This window comes from Zophobas morio, unplaced genomic scaffold (assembly GCF_036711695.1).
Source record: "Zophobas morio isolate AGI-343-1 ecotype UQ-CSIRO unplaced genomic scaffold, CSIRO_AGI_Zmor_V1 ptg000628l, whole genome shotgun sequence".
NCBI lineage: Eukaryota > Metazoa > Arthropoda > Insecta > Coleoptera > Tenebrionidae > Zophobas > Zophobas morio.
The window spans coordinates 1-6,376 of record NW_026972731.1 but is presented as its reverse complement, the minus strand read 5'-3'; the positions used below and the strand labels follow the sequence as shown (position 1 = coordinate 6,376).

At 35.0% G+C, this 6,376-nt stretch overlaps 2 long non-coding RNA genes across 5 annotated transcripts; both read right to left on the bottom strand.

The window, feature by feature from the left end:
• Positions 1 to 3,485: 3,485 nt before the first annotated feature.
• On the bottom strand, positions 3,486 to 4,135 carry LOC135121576 (uncharacterized). Its single transcript, XR_010279045.1, has 2 exons — positions 3,888 to 4,135; positions 3,486 to 3,829 (listed from the first exon to the last, which is right to left on the bottom strand). It is a non-coding gene; the product is annotated as an uncharacterized LOC135121576 (long non-coding RNA).
• Positions 4,136 to 4,140: 5 nt separating this feature from the next.
• Positions 4,141 to 5,638, bottom strand: LOC135121575 (uncharacterized). 4 transcript variants are annotated; one of them, XR_010279043.1, is made up of 4 exons: positions 5,127 to 5,638; positions 4,869 to 5,071; positions 4,387 to 4,813; positions 4,141 to 4,306 (listed from the first exon to the last, which is right to left on the bottom strand). It is a non-coding gene; the product is annotated as an uncharacterized LOC135121575 (long non-coding RNA). The 4 variants fall into 4 exon arrangements; XR_010279042.1 differs by having other exon boundaries at positions 4,141 to 4,813; positions 5,127 to 5,413; positions 5,523 to 5,638; XR_010279044.1 differs by having other exon boundaries at positions 4,141 to 4,824.
• Positions 5,639 to 6,376: the final 738 nt, after the last annotated feature.

Sequence of the window (6,376 nt, the reverse complement as noted above, 5' to 3'; positions counted from 1 at the left end):
CTGAAGAATTTTAACAGTTTTCTTGTATCTACGAACGCCAGAATGCATAAAATTGACCTAAACGTCTCCTTTTCCTATTCTGAGTCGATTCTGCATGCTTTAAGTGTGTTTGGTGGCTCAGAACCATCAAAAAACGTTGAAATATAGTTCAAATTCAATAAAAATCGACAAAAATACAGTTTCTAGCTAAAATTTGATGGTTTCGTTGCACTTTCCGAGCCCGTAGGGTATCTGATTGGCTTAAAAGTACAAGAAAACACTTCAAAAGTGACGTTTCTGAAGAATTTTAACAGTTTTCTTGTATCTACGAACGCCAGAATGCATAAAATTGACCTAAACGTCTCCTTTTCCTATTCTGAGTCGATTCTGCATGCTTTAAGTGTGTTTGGTGGCTCAGAACCATCAAAAAACGTTGAAATATAGTTCAAATTCAATAAAAATCGACAAAAATACAGTTTCTAGCTAAAATTTGATGGTTTCGTTGCACTTTCCGAGCCCGTAGGGTATCTGATTGGCTTAAAAGTACAAGAAAACACTTCAAAAGTGACGTTTCTGAAGAATTTTAACAGTTTTCTTGTATCTACGAACGCCAGAATGCATAAAATTGACCTAAACGTCTCCTTTTCCTATTCTGAGTCGATTCTGCATGCTTTAAGTGTGTTTGGTGGCTCAGAACCATCAAAAAACGTTGAAATATAGTTCAAATTCAATAAAAATCGACAAAAATACAGTTTCTAGCTAAAATTTGATGGTTTCGTTGCACTTTCCGAGCCCGTAGGGTATCTGATTGGCTTAAAAGTACAAGAAAACACTTCAAAAGTGACGTTTCTGAAGAATTTTAACAGTTTTCTTGTATCTACGAACGCCAGAATGCATAAAATTGACCTAAACGTCTCCTTTTCCTATTCTGAGTCGATTCTGCATGCTTTAAGTGTGTTTGGTGGCTCAGAACCATCAAAAATCGTTGAAATATAGTTCAAATTCAATAAAAATCGACAAAAATACAGTTTCTAGCTAAAATTTGATGGTTTCGTTGCACTTTCCGAGCCCGTAGGGTATCTGATTGGCTTAAAAGTACAAGAAAACACTTCAAAAGTGACGTTTCTGAAGAATTTTAACAGTTTTCTTGTATCTACGAACGCCAGAATGCATAAAATTGACCTAAACGTCTCCTTTTCCTATTCTGAGTCGATTCTGCATGCTTTAAGTGTGTTTGGTGGCTCCGAACCATCAAAAAACGTTGAAATATAGTTCAAATTCATAAAAATCGACAAAAATACAGTTTCTAGCTAAAATTTGATGGTTTCGTTGCACTTTCCGAGCCCGTAGGGTATCTGATTGCCTTAAAAGTACAAGAAAACACTTCAAAAGTGACGTTTCTGAAGAATTTTAACAGTTTTCTTGTATCTACGAACGCCAGAATGCATAAAATTGACCTAAACGTCTCCTTTTCCTATTCTGAGTCGATTCTGCATGCTTTAAGTGTGTTTGGTGGCTCAGAACCATCAAAAAACGTTGAAATATAGTTCAAATTCAATAAAAATCGACAAAAATACAGTTTCTAGCTAAAATTTGATGGTTTCGTTGCACTTTCCGAGCCCGTAGGGTATCTGATTGGCTTAAAAGTACAAGAAAACACTTCAAAAGTGACGTTTCTGAAGAATTTTAACAGTTTTCTTGTATCTACGAACGCCAGAATGCATAAAATTGACCTAAACGTCTCCTTTTCCTATTCTGAGTCGATTCTGCATGCTTTAAGTGTGTTTGGTGGCTCAGAACCATCAAAAATCGTTGAAATATAGTTCAAATTCAATAAAAATCGACAAAAATACAGTTTCTAGCTAAAATTTGATGGTTTCGTTGCACTTTCCGAGCCCGTAGGGTATCTGATTGGCTTAAAAGTACAAGAAAACACTTCAAAAGTGACGTTTCTGAAGAATTTTAACAGTTTTCTTGTATCTACGAACGCCAGAATGCATAAAATTGACCTAAACGTCTCCTTTTCCTATTCTGAGTCGATTCTGCATGCTTTAAGTGTGTTTGGTGGCTCCGAACCATCAAAAAACGTTGAAATATAGTTCAAATTCAATAAAAATCGACAAAAATACAGTTTCTAGCTAAAATTTGATGGTTTCGTTGCACTTTCCGAGCCCGTAGGGTATCTGATTGCCTTAAAAGTACAAGAAAACACTTCAAAAGTGACGTTTCTGAAGAATTTTAACAGTTTTCTTGTATCTACGAACGCCAGAATGCATAAAATTGACCTAAACGTCTCCTTTTCCTATTCTGAGTCGATTCTGCATGCTTTAAGTGTGTTTGGTGGCTCAGAACCATCAAAAAACGTTGAAATATAGTTCAAATTCAATAAAAATCGACAAAAATACAGTTTCTAGCTAAAATTTGATGGTTTCGTTGCACTTTCCGAGCCCGTAGGGTATCTGATTGGCTTAAAAGTACAAGAAAACACTTCAAAAGTGACGTTTCTGAAGAATTTTAACAGTTTTCTTGTATCTACGAACGCCAGAATGCATAAAATTGACCTAAACGTCTCCTTTTCCTATTCTGAGTCGATTCTGCATGCTTTAAGTGTGTTTGGTGGCTCAGAACCATCAAAAAACGTTGAAATATAGTTCAAATTCAATAAAAATCGACAAAAATACAGTTTCTAGCTAAAATTTGATGGTTTCGTTGCACTTTCCGAGCCCGTAGGGTATCTGATTGGCTTAAAAGTACAAGAAAACACTTCAAAAGTGACGTTTCTGAAGAATTTTAACAGTTTTCTTGTATCTACGAACGCCAGAATGCATAAAATTGACCTAAACGTCTCCTTTTCCTATTCTGAGTCGATTCTGCATGCTTTAAGTGTGTTTGGTGGCTCAGAACCATCAAAAAACGTTGAAATATAGTTCAAATTCAATAAAAATCAACAAAAATACAGTTTCTAGCTAAAATTTCATTGGTTTTCGTTGCACTTTCCGAGCCCGTAGGGTATCTGATTGGCTTAAAAGTACAAGAAAACACTTCAAAAGTGACGTTTCTGAAGAATTTTAACAGTTTTCTTGTATCTACGAACGCCAGAATGCATAAAATTGACCTAAACGTCTCCTTTTCCTATTCTGAGTCGATTCTGCATGCTTTAAGTGTGTTTGGTGGCTCAGAACCATCAAAAAACGTTGAAATATAGTTCAAATTCAATAAAAATCGACAAAAATACAGTTTCTAGCTAAAATTTGATGCTTTCGTTCAGAGATATGGAGAAGGAGAATGAGCTTCCCCATGCGCAGACGAAATCCTTGGTCTAAAATTGAAAGCAGCCATTTTATCAGTTGACTGTTGCCAACATAATCACAAATCACTAACAGAACTTGATATCCCTAGACAATTGCTTCATTATTGGGCGGGAAGTTTAAAATCATTAATTACAATCACCTAATAATAAATCACAACTAAAATATATTTCACCTTAAACGAATAAATAAACATAATTATACTTCAATATATTTATTGATGCGAAAACAGTACTAATTATGTGTACACATGTCTAACAGAAGTGCCTTGAGCAAGACATGAAAGTCTTTTGCTCAAATGAAACATTCTTATTCGCATGTAGGCATTAATTATTTGTTTAATAAGAATATATAAATGGCCTTCATCGATGGCCACCGTCTCGAGTGCGTGGGTCTTCTAAATTAGGAAAAAGAATGCTGGCATGCCGAAAGTTTTAAAAAATTGTTCATCGCTTGGAAGTTTATCGGTGAGTTGCAAAATTTTTCGTATTAACAGTAACAACAAGTCTTCACAACCCCAGCAAAAGGTTTAATAAGCCCACCTAAAATCAAAATTTTGTTAAGACTTAAAAAATAACTATTGTAAGTATTTGATTTTACCCATGTTTTTTTTGTCCAATAATCTGTAAAAGTGTAAGTCACTTCTTCTTGTTTCAATACAAGAAGAAATGCAGTCTGCGCACTTAAACGTCTTCACCACCATTTTGACAACATAGCTACCAATATATGCCACGTTTTCTGCCACTTCACTCAGCCCAATAAACTTAGACGGTCATAGTCATGATCTGCAAGTGCTTCAGTCAAAATATCGAGATCATATTTTTTCAAGACAAACAAGTCAACTGATTGTTGAACATTTGTGCTCTTTTGCTTTGGGCCAATGTTAACAGAGAGCAGACAGGTGGTGCAAAGCACTTTACAATTTCCTCCTTCCCTCGTTATGTTTGTAAATAGAAGCAATCTTCTAAGTTTTACAAAATCGTAGAGGAGTAGGGTTATTGTTTCACCCATTTCTCGATCTGAAAACAGAAAAATAAATACAGATTTGTGTAATTCCAGTGCATAAAAAAGTAATACAATTGTTTTTTTAAAAGCTTACCGCACTGAGCAGAAGAAAATTTCTAGATGATCTTGACTACATTTATGTTAGCAAGTCATTCAACCTCTTACTACTAACAAATTCATCAAAAATTCCCATGAACGACGTAGCGGAAATAACAAAGCCCAGAATTGACGTTTTTCGGGGCGTGCACCACAAAGGCCCGCCAGTGACATCCTTCAAATTCAGAAGATACTCACTGGTGTCGATGAGAAATGGACGCCACATTTCTTCATTGTTTTCTCTCAAAGGTGCCTTAAAATTCTTAGCACGTACACTTCGAGAATTGAGAATATCAAATAAAGAATCTATCCTTCTGATGAATTCTATTGTTGTTTCACAACCTTGAAAGTCACTAATACCAAGATCTTTTAAAAATTCAAGTGCATCCGCAACTCTTGCTAAGAGTTTGTGCTGCTAAACTCACCTATAATAGAACTTAATTATTGTCAATAAGGAATATTGTCAGGAAAACAACTTACTTTCATTTTATGTTTCCATCACTCCAAATGTGCCTTTTTCAACTTGTTTGCAACATTTAGGAATTCATCATTTTGTAATTCATGTAGTTTCTTTATGTAACGCCAGCTTATCACCTTCCCTCCTGTCAGAACTACTTTTTGAGTTCTTGCTTTTACTTCCACTTGTACTGCTACTGCTTTTTCCATGGTATCTCTGCGCAGCACTAAATAATAATTATTAACAGTAGTAAAAAATTCAATATAATAAAATATTCAAACCTTAATGTCCTCTTTACACCTTGAGGTATAATCGATGGAGACTCTTCTCAAATATAGCTGAAGTAGCACTCACAGTACTCATTGAAGTTGAAGAAGCTTCTAGACTTTCATCTAAATTCACACTGGGAATTGCGTTCGATTTCAATCGTTTTCACTCAATTACAACATTGAAATCAGTTGTTGTGAAATGATCTGAGCACACCAGCTTATACTTAGTCAGTTTGAAGCTGTCACCTTTTTTCACAACAATCAGCCACTTTTTTAAAAGTTTTCGATCTTTCGGAAACCTAAAATCAGATATAATAAATATTGATCACATAGTATTGCAATAACCAATTGTTATTAATTATAACTATCTACGTATTCGATTTTAATAAGATAATGAAGAAAACTTACTGATGAAAAGATACACCTTCTGAACGAAATCGTTGACAATTTTTACAGTGAGAAACTGTACAAGACATGTGTGTTGTCAATAATAATGTCCTTTAACACTAACAAGCACGTTCACACGTACACTAACGGTAAAACAAATTAAGTAATAATTTTAACTCTAAATTACAACTGGTTCAACAACGTCGTAACCTCGTAGGTAAACAAAACTTTAAGGTTAACTGATAAAATGGCGGCCCCCATAGTGTACCGATGCGCAGAAGTCGAAGCTCATTCTCCTTCTCCATATCTCTGGTTTCGTTGCACTTTCCGAGCCCGTAGGGTATCTGATTGGCTTAAAAGTACAAGAAAACACTTCAAAAGTGACGTTTCTGAAGAATTTTAACAGTTTTCTTTTATCTACGAACGCCAGAATGCATAAAATTGACCTAAACGTCTCCTTTTCCTATTCTGAGTCGATTCTGCATGCTTTAAGTGTGTTTGGTGGCTCAGAACCATCAAAAAACGTTGAAATATAGTTCAAATTCAATAAAAATCGACAAAAATACAGTTTCTAGCTAAAATTTGATGGTTTCGTTGCACTTTCCGAGCCCGTAGGGTATCTGATTGGCTTAAAAGTACAAGAAAACACTTCAAAAGTGACGTTTCTGAAGAATTTTAACAGTTTTCTTGTATCTACGAACGCCAGAATGCATAAAATTGACCTAAACGTCTCCTTTTCCTATTCTGAGTCGATTCTGCATGCTTTAAGTGTGTTTGGTGGCTCAGAACCATCAAAAAACGTTGAAATATAGTTCAAATTCAATAAAAATCGACAAAAATACAGTTTCTAGCTAAAATTTGATGGTTTCGTTGCA